The sequence below is a fragment of the Leptopilina boulardi genome, unplaced genomic scaffold (genome assembly GCF_019393585.1).
Source record: "Leptopilina boulardi isolate dan_hultmark-lab unplaced genomic scaffold, ZJU_Lbou_2.1 LbouV2_214, whole genome shotgun sequence".
NCBI lineage: Eukaryota > Metazoa > Arthropoda > Insecta > Hymenoptera > Figitidae > Leptopilina > Leptopilina boulardi.
The window spans coordinates 5,982,760-6,003,852 of record NW_026137768.1 but is presented as its reverse complement, the minus strand read 5'-3'; the positions used below and the strand labels follow the sequence as shown (position 1 = coordinate 6,003,852).

The window sequence follows — 21,093 nt, the reverse complement described above, 5'->3', positions numbered from 1 at the left end:
AGAGGAAAATTGGTTTTTTCTTTCCAATCTTTTTCCCATATTTTTGCAATACTTTAAAAATCCAATTTTTAAAGTTGAAAAATAGAGGAAAATTGATTAATTTTGTTCGTATATTTTTGCCAGGTTTTAGCAATACTTTAAAAATCTAATTTTTAAAGATGAAAAAATGAGAAAAATAAATTTTTTCTTTCTTAATCTTTTTCCCATTGTTTTGCAATGATTTTCAGAAAAAAAAATGAGAAAAATAAGAAGTAAGTTAGAAAAAATTGACTTTATTTTATTCCCATATTTTTGCAATACTTTGGCAAGATTTTAGCAATGTTATATGATAAAAAAAAAGTATGGGAAAGGCTCATAAGCAATGGTTTGTGAGCTTTTTGCAATTCTTTGAAGTATGGGATAAAACTTAAAAACAATGGCGAAAATCTTCTCCCATCTTTTGCCAGCTTTTGATAGCTTTTTCCCATAGTTCGTTTTTCACGCGGGGTTTAACTGTGTTAACTGTATAGTTTGCGTAGTGTAGTGGTTAGTGCGTTGAGTTTCAAGTCCGTAGGTCATAGGTTCGATCCCCGCCGTATACGTTAGTTTTATTTATTTCAGATTTGCGATTTTTCAAGGTTCTGTAAATAAATGATGTAAAAATTAGAGAATTTGTTTTATAAATAATAATTTTAATTTATCAATATTAACAATTTGGGATAAAACGAGGATATAAAAAAAAAAATTCTGTACTCTCTGACTGCATGACAATTTAAAGAAGGAAAGCTTCATTTCGTTAATTACACGGTAGATTAAAAAGCAAAACACAAAAGCGGAAACGGTCCCTGCAAATTCTAACACTTCGCTGAACGAGGGTAGTCGATTCCATGGATTTGCATTAATCAAAGTGCAGCAGGCATATATTGTTGACACTCTCACTATACATAAAGATTTAAAGACCGTCAGTGAATTTTAGCGCAATGTAAAACCAAAAAAAAAAAAAAAAGAAAATAAAGAAAAGAATATATATAAGAGTGTCAGGACGATTCGAAAAAAGGGGGGAGGAGAGGAGAAAGGGGTAGAATATGTAGAAACGAGGAAATATATACACAACAACACATAAAATGCAGGACAGGATGAGACAAAGGAACTTCCTGTGGGAGAAAAGACTGAAGAGAGACGCGTTGGAATTGAGGGTGACACACGAGAGAGAAAGAGGGGTGAGTGTGCGGGATTCGATTCCTCCTGAAAAACTGTACGTTTTTCTCGCCGATAGAATGGCCGGGACGTCACCTGAATACATTATGTGTTTTCCACCCCTGGGGCTAGGATATTGAAATTTTTAATATCGAGGGTGGCAAGAGAGAACCTGGAAAAGAGGGAAAGGGGTGGGAGGGAGTGAGGGTTTAAGAGAGAAGTATGAGAGAGGAGGCAAGAGACGCTTCGGAATACTTGTGGGTGGAGGAAAAAGGGGGGGATGAGAAACGATGTTATAGGGAGGGTCGAAAGTCTACGGCTTCGCCGAAGCGACCCTCGTGTAGCTTCTACTACTACCTCTCTTCTCAAAAACTCTCTTCTTTTCTCTCCTGTGGACACCCCCCCCCCATCTCACCCCTCTCACAACTTCGATTCTTTCATATTTCCCTATACTGTCGATAGAATTTTTCCTTCGCTTCCATATATATATATATATATATATATAAAAAAAAGCCCCGTGTATTATTTCTCTTGAGAAGTGTGATTACCGTTATTATGTTTTCTTTTCTGTAGATTTTGATCGAATGAGAATAAACGTGCACCAATCAAAAGGGAAAGAAAGAGAGAGACTGACTGACTTTTTAGGGTGTTTGCCATTTGATTGGGAAACCAAATATATTAGTTGGGCGCTGTCATATAGGGAGAATTTAGAAAACCAATTTAAAAACCTTTCTCGAAAGATGAATGAATCATTTAACATGTATACACTATTTTGAATATTTTAATTTTTCATATACAGTATGTTAAAGGGTCATAAATATTGATTTATATATAAGAGTAAACGAAAATGACAGAGAGATTATTTATTGTTTTTGTCTGAATTTGAATTTTTTAAAAATAATTCATGAAAATGACAAAGGAGATTATTTATTATTTTTGTTTCAATTTGTTAAAAATAACTAATTTGATAGTCCAAAGTTATTCTACTGATTGAAATAGTAATATTACTACTAATTTATTTAAAAGTGTAAACTAATTATTAGGTCAATTCTTTTTATAGGTAGTGTCAAAATAAGTGAAGTTTTGGTAAATTTCTATTAACTAAATGAATTAATGAAATAATTTTAATTTTTTTCTAAAATTTAATTATTTTTACCTATTTCAAATTGAAAGAGTTAGTAAAAAATTAGTAAAAAAATAACTAATTATTAGTACTCCTCTAAATATAAATTAGTAAGAATTATTATATATCTCTATATTATTATATATCTCTCTAAATTGGAATTAGTAAATTTTTTTAACTAATTTGAATTAGTGACTCATTGTTTGCTTTTGAATTAGATAAATTTTACTAATTTGGTATGGAAAACCTTTTTTTCTTACTACTCTCTAAATCTGAATTAGTAAAAATGTTTACTAGTTTGAATTAGTGACTCACTTTTTGCTTCTGAATTAGTAACATTTTACTAATTATTAGTAACTTTTACTAACAATTAGTAAAATTTTATTAATTCAGAAGCAAAAAGTGAGTCACTAATTCAAATTAGTAAACATTTTTACTAATTCAGATTTAGAGAGTATTAGTTAGATTTTACTAATTTACTAATTCATTTTCTGTTATAAAATTAGTAATTTTTAACTATTATAAATTTAGAGAGTGAATTAGTAAATATTTTAATTAATTGAAATTAGTTACTATCTTTTAGCTATATAAATTATTTCAAAAATTCCTTTTTTTCTAATTTATTACTAAATTTTAACAAATTTATACAGTAAAATGTCATTTACTAATTAACATGTTTACTAATTCAGATTTAGAGAGTTAATTTGTAGTACATTTTTTCGTATAGTTATTCACAGACAATAAATAATAATAAAATTGTATTTTGTTTCAGTTCAGATGTGATGTATTTAATGTGCTACTGTGTCTGACATAAGCGGGACTTTTCTACTGCGACTATTCTTCCATGCTTCTGAGGGCATCAACGTGAGTACCATTTTATTAAAAATATTATTAAAAATTATAAAAAATTAATTGTTTCTTTGAATCGACAAATTATTTCTTTAATACAAGATCAAAGAAATGTTTTCCTTAATTTTGAAAAAATTTATTTGATTTAAAGAAAATTGTTCATATTCTATTCAAAACTTTGTTTGAAATTGAAAAAGTATTTCTTCAAACTAAACAAATTCATTTTAAATTAAATAAATTTTATTTAAAAATAAATTCTCTTTAAATTAAAAAAAATTTTTCTTTGACCCTGTATCAAAGAAAAATACTTCTTTGATTCAAATAAATATTTTTCTGGGTTATTGTTTTTTCATTTTAATTTATAAAGTTCCTTTTTTGAAATATGGAAGAAGAAAAAACGGTTTTTTTGTAAAATTTCAAAATTTCTCTCGCCAATTATGAAAATTCTTTCTTCTTCTATTTTCACTTGAAACGTGTAACAATCTCGAAAAATTACCAGTTACGCTTAAGGTTATACAGCAACCATAAAACAGGCAATAAAATCTTTTCTCATGTTCCATTTCAGTAAAAATACAATAGCCACGAGCATAAAATTCAAAGAGGCAAATTTTTCTCCTATAGCTCGCACGTTTTTCCAACAATTTTCATATGTATATATATGTATACCGGAAATTAACATAAAGGACGGTTTAACATTCTTGTACCTTATGAGAAACGATATTGTATATACAGCTTATTATATATGTATATATATATATTTTTTAAGATGATTTTTTTTTTGCGTATCAAAAGCATGTCTTTTGTGATAAATATATAGATACTATCGGAAAGTAGAAAGATCGATCTTGGTTCTATTCTCAAGGGTGTATATAGAATGCCGAAAAAGGAGTCTTCGAAATCAGCCCCACCCTCGCACTGTTTACGGGGCCACGGTCTAAACAACTTAACGATAAAATTTATAGTTCTATAGCACGCCTACCCTTAGGCTTTGCGAGGCAAAAGCTGCCACAGAGGGGGTGGACTCTTGGGGGGCGGAAAGGGGGGGGGGCAAAAAGGACCCCCATTGCCGTACACAGGAGGTCTCTTGTACAGGACTTTTACCCTGCAGAGTTGCGTCGTAATTTATGGATGCCGTTCCCTTATCCGCAGGATACGAACTCCACTCTCTCTCTCTCTCTCCCCACACGTTTGCTGTCCCTATCGATCCTATATACTGCGACACAACGGGTGTCCACGAAGAAATACTTGATGCAAATTTATATGGGCAAATCCACGGAATTGTAGGATGAATATCAAATTTTTTAAATTTTGCATACTCAGGTTGAAATTTCAGATAGTTTTTCTGCTCTAAATCTAAAATACAATTTTTTAGAGTTTTATTATTTTATTTATAAGTATTTATTTGGATTTTATGATTTTTTTAATATTTATGATTAAATAACAATTACTGAATGTGTAATACTTTAATATGGGAATAAAAAATTTTCACACGTATTGGGGATCGAACCCAGGACTCAACAGACGTTAACCACGGACCTACGTTTAATAATTAATCTTTACTACCAGTTTAAGAAATAAAGTTTTTATTTTGATTTTCTGCTCAGTAACTTGATAAAAGTTGAATGCCATATATTTTTTTTTGCAATACTTTTTTCTGTAAAATGTGTTAACAAAAATTTACTGATACAAAAAAAATATACATAATTAAAATGGTTTAAATCAGGAGTAATATCGTACTATTTCGTGGATTTGCCCATATATTGAATTTTCTATTTTACAAATGAAAATTAATTTTTGCATTTAGAAAAAAAATTTTATCTGGATCAGTAAAAAGTTTTACTAGAATAATGAAATTTTTAAATGAAGCAATTTATTAAAACTTTTGCTATTGTAATGAAACCTTTTGCTGTTTCAGCTAAATATTTTTCAAATAATCGTTTACTTAACTATATTATCAAATAAATATTTACGTGAACCAAATAAATTTTTTAAACCAAATAATTGAATTAAATAAATTGTATTTGGACCAATAATTTCTGTATTTGAAATAAATAACATTTAATTAACTCAAAAAATATTTGGTTCAAGTAAATTTACTTACTTTGATAATAATAATAAAAATAAGAATACTTATAATATTCATGATAGTAAACAGTCAATGTATTAAAATTAATAATTATCTTAATTAATTGAATTTCATGGGGTTCTTTACTTTTTGTTTATGAGTTTAAAGAAATTCGCGATTCAAATCAATTAATTTGGAAATTATCTCTGAAGAAGTTAAAAAGTAGGAGTAGAGTGAGAAAAAAAAAGAACGGGAAAGTTGCTCCACTTAAGGGTAGAAGACTTTTCCCACCCACTTCTCCAATTTGAATACTTTCACTGTCATTACCTCGGTTAACTTGTAATTTATTCAGTACCTAAAATGTTTTAAAGACTTCGACGAATAACAATTCATATTATATAGATATAAAAGAAAGTTCAATGATTTCTACACAATTTTATATAATAAAGGAATTTAAAAAAAAATCTTATTTCCGATAACATAAATTTTTAAATATAAATTCATTAAATATCAGAGCAGAAAAAATTCTTCTTTTTTTACACAAAAGAATTTTTTATATCAACTTTAGTTATAGTAAATGAAAATCAATTTTACTTTTATTCTTGATAAAACAATAACGAAATATTTATATAACAAAAATATTTTTTCAATTTATAATAAAAAGATAGAAGAGTTTCAAAGAGTAAATTTTCAATATAATTATAAAGACAAGATAAAATTGCATTTAATAAAAATTATTATTAATGAATTTAAAAAACAAATTTTATAAATTTTTTTTCTAAATTGATTCGTTTTTAACGCCTCTTTAAACTTTTAGCGCTTTTAACCTACTTTAAAAGTTAAGATCTAGTTTCTCGCAAAAGTTGAGATTTCTCTTTTATGAAATTGACTTTATTTTAACCCTTTGAAAATCTTTAAAAGCTGAGAAGATAAATAAACATTTTTTTTTTGGATTTCTTGTCATATCCATGACAACTAAAATTGTTTGTATTTTCCGATGGAAAAATTACTAATAGTTTAAATTATTTTACTTTATTTTATTTAACATTACATGGAGAGAAATTTCTAGGAATATTTACAGTACTGTCACCTGAGAGTGAGTGCAAAGTACATTCTGGCAGTTTTTACTGTGCTGTCTCTACAATCTGTAGTGCAAAATTGTAGGGGCAACACGGTAAAAACTACCAGAATGTATTTTGCACTCACTTTCAGGTGGCAGCACGGTAAATATTCCTAAAAATTTCTCTCCGTGTATGATAAAACTGCTTAACTTGTGTTATTGTTTTCTTAAGAATGAAAGTTTTGTTCATTTTTATTATATTTATTTATATTTCATATTTTTTCTTTTCTAGTTCTTTTCGGTTTGATTACTACTTTCGTTCTTTTTATTTTTTCTGTATTATACTTTTTCTATACTTTTCTAATTTCTGTTCTTTTTTATTTATTTCGTTTTTCCTATTTTATGCTTTTTCACCTCACGGTATTTGGTTTTTTTTATTTCCGTTTTTTAATTATTTATTTTAAATTTTCTTTCTGTTTTTTAAAGTTTCGTGGCCCAGGCCCGAAAGCCTTATAGTTTCGCTTTGGTGTCCGTCCGTCTGTCTTTACACTCGTATGGTTGCCATGATAACAGTTACCATAGCAACCGTTACCATGGCAATCGTCTATTATTTTCAACAATAATTAATTATTGTATATTTTTCTAAATTTCTATAAATATACTGCAATTTAATTAATTTCGATAAAGGAAAAACTTTCCAACTGCCAGGATTTGAACCCTCAATATAGTTGTAGCATAACTCGAGAACACTATACCCACTGCACCACGAATAAAATTTATTTCTTATCGTTTTTATAAGCTAACAGCTACTTTACAATGTATAATCAGGACATTTTAGAAACACATAATCGTTTTTTTCTCTCTAAAAATTGGATAGTAAATTTTAAATTCAACTTTTCATTTCATTTTCAAGAAAACTGTGAAACTTTTTTTCTTTTTTGCAATTTGAGAAGTAAAATTCTATCTAGAATTTTTTTTCTACAATTTCCTTGCGCTGTTCACTGTTTTGGCATATAAAAATTTGTTTTCTCGCGGGAATTTTTTTCCTCCCACATGTGTTTTTTTTTCTCTCCTCATGGAAAATAGAATGTTTTTTCTTTTTTTTTTTTGCTTGAAACACAAGGCTTAGACGAAAAGACACGCGGAAAAGTATTTTGCCAATGATGCATAAAGGAAAGACAAAATACCGTCAAAAAAAAAAAAGAGGAAACAAAAAAATAACAGGGAGTCACCCGTTGCATGTCGAAACACACCCTGTACAGAAATGCTTGGTTTTGCGCGCGTGCGGCTTCACACCAGTATTGGTTTCTACTTGCAGATATACGTGGGCGTTAGTGTATTGGTCCATACCTACCCTCGAGGAGAGCACAAGTGTGGGAGGTAAGAAGAGGGTAGAGAGTATATAGGAGTATAAGAGCGAGAGGGCCAAAGAAGATGGGGTAGGATAGGAGAAGCGAGCGAAAGAGAGAGAGAGAGAGAGTACGTGCAGGCCCGTCTTATATTGATTTCTGTCCACGCCACCTCCGCCCGCCCGACCTGCAAAACCCTCTCTTTCCCCACCCCCTTGTGGCAGCAGGTGTGGGGTAAAAGAGGACCCGCTCGCCGCACTTTCGACGGGCGGAGAGGAGGCCCCTCTCGAGGGGTGGCACTCTGTCACATTCAACCCTCAGCTTCGTCGACGGCCCTCCATTCAAATAACAGGCACTGCTGCTGCTGCTGCTGCTTTGGAGGTGGGGGGAGCGGGGAATGAAGGGAGGGTGAGTTTCGTCCGGTCGAAGCACACCTCGATCGATTGGGCTTGTCCATGGGGGGAAAAGAGGGTTTTCAAGCGCTCGAGAGTGCGTGTGTGTACACATATACATCTAGATATATATATATGTGTGCATATCGAGGTTGCCATGGTTACGCCACCCTTGTCGCGGGGGTGAAACGCCATTGGCCGGCTTTGGCACTCGACCAATCCTCGCCCACTTTTCTATATATTTGCCACACTGTCTCGCCGCTGTCCACACCGCAAGTATTTCGTAATTTTTTTTTTCTTTATCTTCTTTTTCACCCCCAGACGCATGCAACCCTTATTTTTCATTTTATTACGGAAGTTGGCCTACGTTAGGGGTTAGTATTTAGCATCTTGATTTTAGATCTGTTTCCCCTTAGAAAAAAAGAAGTCTTGCTTTCTTTTGTTTGAAATTGAATGGTTTTTTGTTGTGGAAAAAAATTTTTTAAAGAGAGAAATTAAATTAGAGGAAAAATTAAATGAAAATAAGTAAAATTGAATAAATAATTTTATATATAGGTAACAAATATTTGTTTTTGACAATAAAATATACTGCAAAAAAAGGAGTTGAATTTTAACTCCCAACGGAACTCTATAAAAGTCCCACTTTTTTGAAGTTGACACAAAGAGAGTTAATGCTAAGGGAGTTGATTTTATCCCTAGGGAGTTGCTAAGAGAGTTAATCTAATGTTAACTCAGTTTTGGAGTTAATTTTTAACCCCGTAAATTTTACTCCCAACTCCGGTTGCCTTTATTGCCTAACATTTTTTACAGTGTAGTGTTGTAATTTGAGTTTTAATATGGCTTTGAAAAAATGCTCAACAGTATGGTAAAAGTCACTATATACTATTCAAAATTTACTCTTTGAATTAACTCCGTGAGAAGTTATCATATTGGCTGATTAAAATTTAACTCCAAAGAGAGTTTTACTCCCATTTTTTAATTTCTCCTGGATTAAAATAACGAATATCAAGTTTACACTCACTTTTGGAGTAGTTTTTAACTCTTGAAATTTTACTCCCAAGTTTCTTTTTCCTGATTTAATTTTTTTTACAATACTGGTCCTAGTTTTCGTTTGGAATCATTGTTAAAAATTAAATTAGGTCCTGAGCTAAAATTCATTTGGGAAGGAACAAAATTTTTGGTATTAAAAATCTACTCCAATGAGAGTAAAAATACTTGCTGCCTAACTTCAGGAGTGAAAATAAAAGAGGAGTAATGTTTTTTTTCCTTTAAGAGTTTTAATTAATGTTATATTTGGTGTTAAAATTAAAAAATCAAAAATTAAAAGGTTATTGGAGTTAAGTTATATTTTCGGAGTTAAAATAAAATCTGTAAATAGTGAATATATTCCTCAAAAATGAGTAAATAGGTATTTCCCTCCAGGATTTGAGAAAAGTGGTGTTAAATTCTCAAGGAATTAATGTAAAGGAGTAAAAAATACTCCCTTTGATTTAACTCCGAAATAGAGGAATACACTGTAAAAAAAGGAGTTGAATGTCATTAACTCCCTAAGGGATGCTATAAAAGTTCCACCTTTTTGGAGTTGAAGCGAAGGGAGTTAATAATTTACGAGTTAATTTTATGCCTCGGGAGTTAGTTTTAAGGAGTTAATTTAATTATTAACTCCCTTTTGGAGTTAATTTTTAACTCGAAAAATTTAACTCCCAGTGCCATTAAGTCTCTAATTTTTTTACAGTGTATTATAGAATTCAGATAGGAGTTAAATTTGAACTCCCGGTTTTTAAATTTACCTTTGTGAGGATTTATTAATTTATATATTAACGAAAATAAATGTAAAAAAATTAAAATTAACACTTCCAATGGGGTTCTATATTAGTTATGAGAAGAGTAAAATCTACGGAGTTAACAAATTAAATTTTTCATAACTTCCATAGAGTTTACAGTAAATTGAAAAACATTCAATGTAAATTGTAAAAAATTCCGAGAGTTAAATTTTCGTAAATAAAAAGTAACTCCAAAAAGAGAGTAAAAATATAAGGTATTTTACTCCGCAGAAGAGTAAAAATTATTTCTGAATTATTGAATTTGCCGACTAATGTAATTTAATGTAAACTCCTGTTCGAAGTTAATGTCAAGGTGTATAATTTAAACAAAATTTTTAATCAATTCCAAAATAATTGGATATTTATAAAAAATAACATTTATTACTGTAAAAGATTTTTGGAGTTAAAAATCAACTCCAAACTCCTTTAGCATTAGCTCTCTAGGCACAAAATTAACTCCCTTAGTATCAACTCGTTTTGCTTTAACTCTAAAAAGGTGCGACTGTTATAGAATCTTGTTAGGAGTTAAAATTTAACTTTTTTTTTTGACAGTGAGTGTTAATTTTTATAAACTGTAAAAAATTTGGGAAGTAATGTCAATCAGAGTTGGGAGTTTACTCACTTCACAAAGGAGTAAACATTAAATTAACTCCTTTCGCTTTAACTCCAAAAAGGTGCGATTTTTATAAAATTCTTACTTAACAATTAGTAAAAGTTACATACATTTATTTAGTAAAATTGGATAAAAAAATTCAGTAAAAATTATTACTAAACAATTAGTAGAAATTATTTATATTTATTTAGTAAAATTTAACTAAAAATAATTAGTAATAATTCTTTATATAATTTAAACTAGTAGACCTTTTTTTTAACTATAGAGAATTTAGATTTCGGGAGTAAAATTTTCTCACTTATTTTTTTAAATTGAAGGCAAATAAAAATAAATATTTATATAAAAAATTATCTTTACATAGACATTATACTTGAAAGTATAGCGAAACTACAAGAGAAAATTGCTTTGTAAAGATTGTGAAGGGTGTAAAATGGGGATGACTGAGGAAACTCATAAAATAATTTAACCCACTTGAAGAAGAAAATTAACAGAATGGCGAAAGTCTTTAAGAATCTGCTGCTCGTTCTTATACCCCACACCCTTTTCTTAAGGGGGTGCAATACTCTTCTCTCTCTCTTACTCACTCTCTTTCTCTCTCACTTATTCATTGAGTACTCACCCCCACCACCTTACGGCACTTTCTTCATTGACTCTTTCTTTTTACTACGCGAGCGTAGTACGCTTTCAGTGAGAGGCAGTTCGCGGGCCGCACTCCTCTGTTTTTTCTCTAATTATGAATGAAAACGCCGCCAAAGGGGGAGAGTGAGAGAGAGAGAGCTCCCGACCTCTTCCTGGTAACTACACCTTTTGCCCCCTCCCCCTAATCCCCCTGCCCGTCGGTCCGACAAGCCGTGAAGCCTTGACTACTATTTTAAGTTTTTCCTACTTTTACCCCAGATAATTCTAGTGTACTTTCTTTAAGACCCAACTTTTCACACTTTGTCGACTTTTCTTTGAAAACTTTTAAATTCTTCACTTGTACATCATCTGTTGCGGGATATTTTATTGTTTATAAACGGTGGATGCTTCTTCTTGATTGTAAGGAAAGAAAAATTGTTAAACATATTTTAATACTGTTTTAAAAATAATACCAATTGACAAATTTTTGGTAATTATTTCATTTTTTTTAAATATCGCACGCATGGGGAATTGAACCCAGGACACTTGGGACGTGAGCCGTGTACTTTAACCACGCAGCTACCTTAAGTTATGACAAATTTTTACTATTAGATAGATTTTAATAAATCATTTTCCTGATTTTTTTAGTCTTCTGCTGGTAGTAAGTTCTAGTTACTTTTAAGATAATTCAATTTAGTGTGAATATCTACTAATTTTTCGGTTATTTTTCTCAGAAGTTTTAGTAAGAAAAAATTATAATTACTTAATAAATTACATGGTAATAGTAATAGTACAAAAATAGTAATATTTTTACTAAAAATTAGTAATATTTTAATAAAATTTAGTGAAAATTCTTTCTAATTTAAATTAGTAGATGACTGATTTTTTACTATTTTTAAAATTAAAACAATTAGGTAACTCAATTCTAAATATAAATTAGTTAAAAAATAACTATTTTGATGGCAACAAGTCACAGTCACTGATTTAAATGTTTTTGTTAATTAATTATTGTTAAAATAATTAAAGATTTGGTAAATTTCTGCTAACTAATTTAGTTAATCTAATTTAACTGTTTTTAGATATTTTATACTAATAATTACTTATTTTTTATTAGCAATTAGTAATTTTTTACTAATTTTCAATACAAAATAGTCAAGTTATTAGTAACAATTAGTAAAATTGGCTAGTTCAGATTTAGAACTTAAAATTTGTTTTCAACTACTCTCTTTCTATAAATACAAATTAGTTACAAATAACTTATTGTAAGTTAAATCCTGACTAATTTGTTTCATCAATTAGTATAAAATAACTAATTATTGGTAAAAAGTAACTCAGTTGTAATAGAAAAATATCTGAAGAAATAGTTAAATTTGACTAAATTAATTACTAGAAAATTTAGTTATTTTGACATAATCTAGAAGTGAATTTAACTAATAATTAGTTATTTCTAACCAACTGATTACTAGAAATAATACTTCTTGAATCAATAACTGACTTTTTGCCATTAAATCACTTATTTTAGATTATCACTGCTTAGAAAGCAGTTTCAAGCTAAAAATAATAAATTGAATCAATTAGTAAAAATGTTAACTAATTTTAATTAGCAACTGACTGTTTTAATAAATTAATGAAATTTGACTAAAGAATTAGTGGCTTTGTTTTTACTTATTCACAAAAGAAATTGTAAGTTGCTAACATAAAATTCTTTTTTAGTATATTACTAATCCACTTTAGTCATACTCATAATCATTGAAATAAACTAGTTAAAGATTTTACTAATTCATAGTTTCAGAAACAAAAAAAAAGAAATCTTGTTTTAAATTGTAATTATATTAGTAAATAGATACCAATTCTTAGTAGAAAAATAATAATTTTTAGTAAATAGTTACTAATTTGTAGTAGAGAACTACTAATTGTTAGTTAAAAATATTATTTGTTAGTAAATAGCTACTAATTGTTAACAGAAAACTTCTAATTCATATTTAGTAAGGTTACTATTTCATTTAGTGAACTTTAATCAATTAATTAGTAGTTTACTAATAGTAATTAGTTGTTTTTCACTAAAAATTAGTCGAAACAGTTACTAATTCATTTAATGAACGAATCGAGCAGTTTGAATTAGACAAAAGTAACTCTCTAAATCTGAATTAGTAAAAATTTTAACTAATTTCAATTAGTTTTCTCGCACATTTTGCTTTTGAATTAGTTAAATTTTACCAATTCGATGATAAAAAAATTTTTTTGATTGCAATATTTTTGAAATAGCCTTTGTCTCTAATGTGTAATATAAAATTTTTTTTTACAAAATAAAAAGAGACAAAATTGCACTAAACAGAAAATTTTTCTTATTCGATCGTTTTTGGCCCCTATATAGATAAGAAATTGGTGAAATGCACTTGCAGTTTATCTATATACTTTTTGAAGTCGTTTTTTTCCACGACGTTTGAGTGAGGACATGTATATATGTACATTTGGGGGATTTTCTTGCGGTAAAGTCTAGCAGTAGGCTAAGGCGGTTTTCAATTTTCGATGATTCCGCCAAATTCAGTAACAGTGTTAGTAGAGAGAGAGAGAGAGGGGGGGTGGGATGAGGTGAGGTGACGTGGAGTGGGATGGCGGTTGAAGTGGCGCGGTGGTGGAGTATATATATGGTATGGGGATCGAGGTGTACTTGCTTGCCATCCTCTCTTTTCCACCCTATACCGAGACTCGGGCGTAGATGGTGGTTACAGGGGGGTTAAGACAGCGTGTGTGGGAGTGGGCGTGGCATCGGGGTAGCCGTTGGCCAATCAGCAGCCAGGACTGCTGGCCACCCCCAACCACCACGCGGTCCACATCCCCCAACATACATATTGATCTCGTGGTCCTTGCCGACCGACTACCACCCTTCCACCCTCACACCCCCATCATCATTCGAGAACAACCCCGAGGGTACTGCTCTGACCAACGTATAGGAAAATTCAAACCCTCAATGCAGAAAGGGGGAGGAAAAAAGACACCATTTTCCAATTTTTCTCAACATTCTCTTCTGCTCTTTTATATGTTTTTTCTCGCAGTAATATTACTTGAAAATATTTGGCTAATATTGTTTCAAGATACTTATAGCTAACATATAGTAATATTACGTTGAAAATATTTAGCTAATATAATTTTGAAGCATCTGGTATATTTTTATTTAAAATTCATGTGCTAAATAATTTTTTCTACGCTGAAGAAATGTTTTATTGATTCAAGAAAATCGTTTACTTGTTCGTATAGTTGATTCACTAATTTTTTTAGTTCAAGAACCTTTACTATTTTGGATTAAGAAAATATTGAATCAAATACGAACCCTATCATAAATTAACTACCAGTACTGACGCGATACTGACAATTAATAATTCATTTTTTAGATCGTTTTTAATTTTTTTGGCGTTTTTTAATTTTTGAAAGAATTATATTAAAAGAATACTATCATTTTTACTGAACGGAAATCTGGTTTTGAATCTATTCAATAGCTGCGTGGTTAGAGTACTCCACCGGCAGTGGAGAAGCGTTGGTGTTCGATCCTCGCGTAAGGCATGAATTTTTTTTCAGAAACTCGAAAATGTTTGTCAATTTAATAGAAATTAAAAAATAATTTCAATTGAAAATTATGATTAAGGGACTAAAAATTCGAAACACGGGAAAAAATAAAATTTCATAATTATATATGAATATTATTCGTGGCTTATTGCTTTAAAAAAGATATTAATTAAAAATAATAAGGAAAATTTTCTATTATTAAATTATTTAAATATATCTTATTACATTGCAGTAAGAAATTATTACACTGTAATTAGAAATTGTAAAAAACCAAAAATAAATTTTAGACAGAAAACTATGAGTTATTGATATATATATGAAATATTAATCGTATATAAACGATAGATATACACTTGTGTAAAATATCTACTTTCAATAGAGAAAATATATCCTTAATATAGAACAAAAATAGATATTTGCAGATTTAAACCAAAGAATTGAATTTTTTATAATCTTTCATATCAGTTTTCGATATGCATATGATAAAATTCTATAGATAACTACAGTTACTTTATACTTTCATATTATTGATTTACATGATCAAACGATAATCATCAATATAGATATTCAAATTTTACTTCTTTTTTAATTTAAATTTCAAAGTGACTATTTTAATATTTCTATTTTTGGATAGAAATAGGAATTTCGAAAAAAAATTCATAATAAAGAATTTATATTACAATTACATTATTATTAATAATAATATAATTAAAAAATATAATAAATAATATTAGTTAGTATAAAATGAATAAAATAAATATATTAAATAATAAAAATAGTAGTAAAATTATAAAAAATATATAAAAAATAAAGATTTAAAAAAATTAAAACGTACTGTACACAATAAAATTAATTATATTCATATTGAGATGAAAAAAAAAATACATCTGACAAATTGCGTTCCTCACTGAGAGTTTGTCGCACACATGACGAAAAAAAGGGTTAGTAGTGAATGGAGTATATGAGAAAGAAAGAGAGAAGAAAAATGTAGAAAAGTCCGAGGGAAAATAAATAAAGGATAGAGAAAGACAGTCATATATATATAGCGAGAATAACGAAAGCAACCCATAGTTCTCACAAAGGTAATGCCTCAGGCTAAAACAATGCAGGCGGCTCTAAAACAAAGAAATAAACATGAAAAGACAAAAGGGAGCCGTTTGAATCCGTAATTTACCCCCGCATTCTTTTGTCTTAACGGTATATACCCCATGTGTCCGCGAAACATCCAGAATCGTAACGCGCGACCCCCTCGTGATTCCGCAGCTTTCTTTATATATATTTTTGGTCCCACTCAAATATATATATATTTTGTATAGGGACCAAAAAGTCCTTTTCTTCCTTACGGTTTTTTTTCAAACGACTTTAGTTTTTAAAAAACGACTTTAGTTCCTAGGGTAAGGATCCTTTTTATAAAATGCAATTCAATATGCATAAATGATATAAATGTATAAATGAGTAGTGGCTCTCTTTGTTTCCTATGGAATTATGAATTTTGATTTTATGCCGAGTTTTATGTTTTCGTTTATTTTTACTTTTAATTAAATTTCTCAGAGGTAAATGATTAAATAATGATTTTTATGCTTTTTGTATATGTTGTCCTCTCGCAAGAAGAGAGGAGTTTTATTTATTTGTCTTAGAGAAAAAATTTACTGTTTTAGTTTTCGATTAAAAGTATTATTTCACATAACTCCTCTTGGAATGATTTTTAAAAGGAACATTTTAAATTTCTTAAAAGAATGTATAAATTAGTCCAGTGGTCAGAGCTTTCGATTTGAAATGAAAAATCCAGAGTTCGATCCCTTGTAGAGGTGTGAGATTTTTTTAAATAGAAAAAAATTGAAGTTGATGTTAACGTAGTAAATAATAATGATAAATATAATTAATAAACATATAAATAAGTAGAGATGGTAAAATTTAGTTGTTTTAAAAGAAATTTGGTTTTATTGATTAAAAATTTTTTACGTACAGAATAAATAAATAATGATTGAAATTTTATGTTACAGGTAACTCGAGGAGCAGAAATGGTGAGTCAAAAAAAATATATATATATATTTTAACATATATTATATTGTATGTATGTTAAGTATAGAGGTACAAAAATATTATCATTATGTATAAAACAAAAAATGTACTCCTCTCTATATAATTGAGTTGTTTGAAAGAAACAGTTGATAAGTGCGGAGAAAATGAAAGACAATGTAATCAAGTGATAAGAAAAAAACAGACGAGTTTTGTATCCCGAGGAAGTTAAGAAAGTTATAAGGTGTATCAAAGAGCATCTCGAATAGCTTTAAAAAGATTCTAGACTCACTTTCCATATAATGGTGGCAGCTAGAGAGAGCGGTGGCGAGGTGTGCGGTGTATAGAGAGAGCGCGAGTCAAAACGCGTAAAATTCTTTAGCGGAAACTTTGAACTCTTTCCTCATTTTCTCTCCTAGTTGAATTATTCACAAGCTTCTTCTTCTTCTTCATCTTCTACCTTTTGTTTCTGGGCCAGGGTCGCCATTCAGCGATCTCTCTCGAGGTCGACGAGCTTTTCGCTTCATACAAAAGTCAAGTGCTTTCTGTAACAAATGAAATTTATTTCACTCTCTATATATATATATATATTTATCCCACTAATTAGTTTCTTCAATATAAACTTGTCTCATTATACGAGAAATGAGGAAAATAAATTTCAAAAGATGTTCATTTTGCGTACAATCAACTTGAAAATATAATATAAAGTGTCGCAAAATTGGCATATTCGTATTCTATTAAAAATTGACTACTGCGCCAGTACTGGCACGATACTTGTACTAGTACCGCGCCAGTATTGAACTCTGCCAATTTTTGGTGGAGATAAATATATTCTCTCATCGATTTATGTAAATTAAAATTTATTATTAAAATTTTTATTGACAATTAAAATTATAACACTCGATGAAAAAAAGGACCTTATAGTATAAAAATTTTAGGTTATGTTTGTGATTTTTGAAGATGACATACAAAAAAAGAATCAACTCTTAATACAAAAAATTTATTCATTTTCATTACATTCGAAAAATTCAATAAAAACTATTTTTGACTGTACCTAATTAGTAACCTTTTATCAAGATAAAAATATCGGTAAACATAACCTAAAATTTCATTACCTTAAGGTCCTTTTTTCTCGTAGAGCGTCACAGATAAATTATTGCCAATAAATTTTTTTTGCCAATTTTTATTAATAATTAAACTTTTAGTTACACATATGTGTATATGAATTTTGTGGACCTGGAATATATATATACATTTGCAGGGGAAACATTTTTGAATAGTGAATTCTATTGGATAAGGGATGGAAGAAAAAGGGTTGTATCAAAAAAGTCTTCTCTCTCTATATATATCGGTCCGTGTCAAAAAGGGTTATCTCGTATTTCCGTGTTTCCTTCTTCAAACGTTCCCCCCTTTATTATAAGCGTAATTCATTATTATTAGGAGGATCCGTCTGAATATCAGAGGATACGTTTTACCTATATTATATAGGTATATATAACCAAAAGGGGGAATTTGAAATTATTTTATGGAAATTTCTGAAGTAAAACGTTTGCTCAAGATATTACGCGATGTTAAATTTATTTACCAACACTTAACAAAAGTGTATTTTTCATATATATATAGGTATAATATTATTTGATGATTGTCTTTGAAAATAAAAGTGAAAAAAATGTCACGAAGGATGTTTAAATTCATATTTTTGACATTTCAGTTAATATTATAAAATTTTGTTAATTAATTATGAGGTCTTTAAATTTAATTTATGTACAAATAATTAATTTGATGATAAGAAGTCAGACACTGATTTAAATATTATATTTACAGTAATTAATTAGTTAGATATAATTAATTATTTGTTAAATTCACTTTTAGGTTATGTCGAAGTAACTAAAATTTATAACTAATTTCAAATTTAATTATTTCTGCAGTTAATTTTCTATTAAAGATTAGTTTTCTTTACTTATTATTAGTAATTAGATACTTAATACTAAAAACTAGTTACTTTTTACTAATAATTAGTTACTTTTTACTAAAAATTATTTACTATTTATGAATATTTAGTTAATATTTACTAATAATTAGTTACTTTATACTAATAATTAGTTATTTTTTACTAATAATTACTTATTATTTAGATTCTTTTTACTAATATTTAGCTAATATTTACTAATTATTAGTTTTTTTGCTAATTGATAAAACCAAAAGTAGGGCACTAAATTATTTAATGTAAATTCACTAAAACTTAAATTATTCTTACATAACTTAAAAATTAATTTACTAAATAATTAATTATTTGTTACTAATTTCTAAACTGACTTTTTGTATTAAAAATTAGTCAAAAACTACTAATTGATAATAAAAAATGACTAACTATTAGTAGAAAAATATCTAAAAAAACAGGCAAATTTGAAAAATTGAATTAGTTAACAATAAACAAATAAAATCTTTGATATAAATAAATTTTTATTTTTTATAATGAATTTTATTCGAAAATTGAGATTGATTATAATACGTATATTTGAGGGACTTTGAGTTTAAGATGAAATTGGAATATTAGTCATTGATGGAGATCAGAGTATAGTTGGTTGCAATCGCGCGGGAGAATTACAAGCGTCGCGTACTGCAGCCTCCAGCGAAATGGGAATAAATCAGATTTCGACTTCCCTGATTCGTGATTCCGGTCCGGAAGCGAGTAGATCACGTCTAGTTAATTAGAAATGACATAGGCATGTGACTTCATCGGAAGCTAGATTTGTTTACTCGTCTGATTGCACTTGAAGAAAACTATACACACCATAAGATTTACATCTATATATATATATATATATATACGCATATATGTAAATTTTGTTAAAGCTATTTTTTACTAATTTTTTATTATTTGTTCTGATGAGATTTTTTGATCAGATAATATTCAGGATAATTTATATATTTCAAGTTAATTCAAGATAGTTCATACACGGAAAAAAATATTTACCTGAAACAGCGAAAGGTTTCACTATTATAGCGAAATATTTAACTAAAACAAGTAAGCCTTTCGCTACTATAGTGAAATGTTTCGCTGTTCCAGGTAAATCTTTTTTTCCGTGTAGTAATTCGAAATAATTCAAAGTAATTTATGACAGTTCACAATACTTCAGATAATTCAGGATAATTCAACACAAGTGTACACCTTAATTCACAAATTATTTCCCCATCGAAAAAAATAGTTTTCCCCATTTTAAAACACGTTACATTAATTTTTGAAAGAAAAAGTCATTCATTGTATTAACCCCACACACATCCGAATTATATATATAAAATCATATTGAATATCATCTCTAAGAAATGCTCATTTCGCGTGATAGTTTTCGAATCACTGAAGGGGATTTTTTCAAATAAAAAGGAGTCAAAGAAGAGAGAGAGAGAGAGAAATTGAATAAGAGAGAGAGAGAGATGTAATGTCAGTTTTCTGGGACGAAAGGTTTTGGCATATGGCTGTCACGTACCTGCCTAGTTAGCGAGTAACGCGCACTACACACACGTTGAAGAAATGCATACATCAGACGTGGTGTCATATATATATATACATTCGAGTCGAGAAAAAGAGAGTAGAGGAAAGCCCAGCATCCCATTGAGCTGTTTCAATGGACCATCTCGCTTCGTTAACCAGTCTGTCGCATTTTTTTATATACCCACCGTTCCGAAAGCCCAACCCTTTTTTTTCGCAATTTGAATACATTGTACCCTCGGTCGACATACATATGTATATCCGACCGATACTTTTACCCCTTGGTTGCGTAGGTAGTCCTTTCTAGTATATCCTAGGCGAAGTTTTCTACCTGGCCTCTCTCTCTCTCCTCCCTTTTTTAATTCCTCATATGGTATATATCCAAGTTTTTGTCATATAGCTTGACCGACTTTTTAGATTCTCCATACCCTTTTCTATGATTCTCTATTTCTCTCTCTCTCGTTTTTCGCGCGAGGCTTATACAATACCATTGATTTTGATTTATATGACACAAACGACAGTCGAACCCAAAGAGAAAATAAAAAAAATAAAAAAATTGGGGAGAGAGATGAGCGCGTCGCGGCATGCGTGAAAATTATAAATTCATATTGCATCCGAAAGCGTTTCCCTTTGAATCGGTGTTTCGCCAATCGAAGACCCTTATTTTTGTCAACCCTCCTTTATATATGTATATATATGTACATACGCGCTTTTGGATATCAATCAGGAGAGTTGGCTGGATTTTTTTTTGAGCGCGTGTTACTGAATATTAAAAAACAGTGAAGAAGAAATGAAATTTTTAGTTTTGGCTCGAAAATATTGAAAACTGTTAGAAAGGAATATTGTTTTTTTATTAGAATTTAAGAGTAGGGAAGAAGTGTTTTTTTAAACCTCTTTACGAAAATAGAAGTTTTAGATGAACTCACTTTTAGAGTTTATTTTTAACTTAAAA

The 21,093-nt window shown here is 29.3% G+C and overlaps 1 protein-coding gene across 1 annotated transcript in view; it reads left to right on the top strand.

Moving 5' to 3' along the window:
• The first annotated feature begins 3,078 nt into the window (after nt 1-3,078).
• Nucleotides 3,079-21,093, top strand: part of LOC127279095 (B-cell lymphoma/leukemia 11A) — a 158,087-nt gene continuing 140,072 nt past the window's right edge. The window contains exons 1-2 of the mRNA XM_051301233.1: nt 3,079-3,163; nt 16,636-16,656. The gene's annotated coding sequence lies outside the window, so the exon portion shown is untranslated. The remainder of the gene's footprint in view (nt 3,164-16,635; nt 16,657-21,093) is intronic.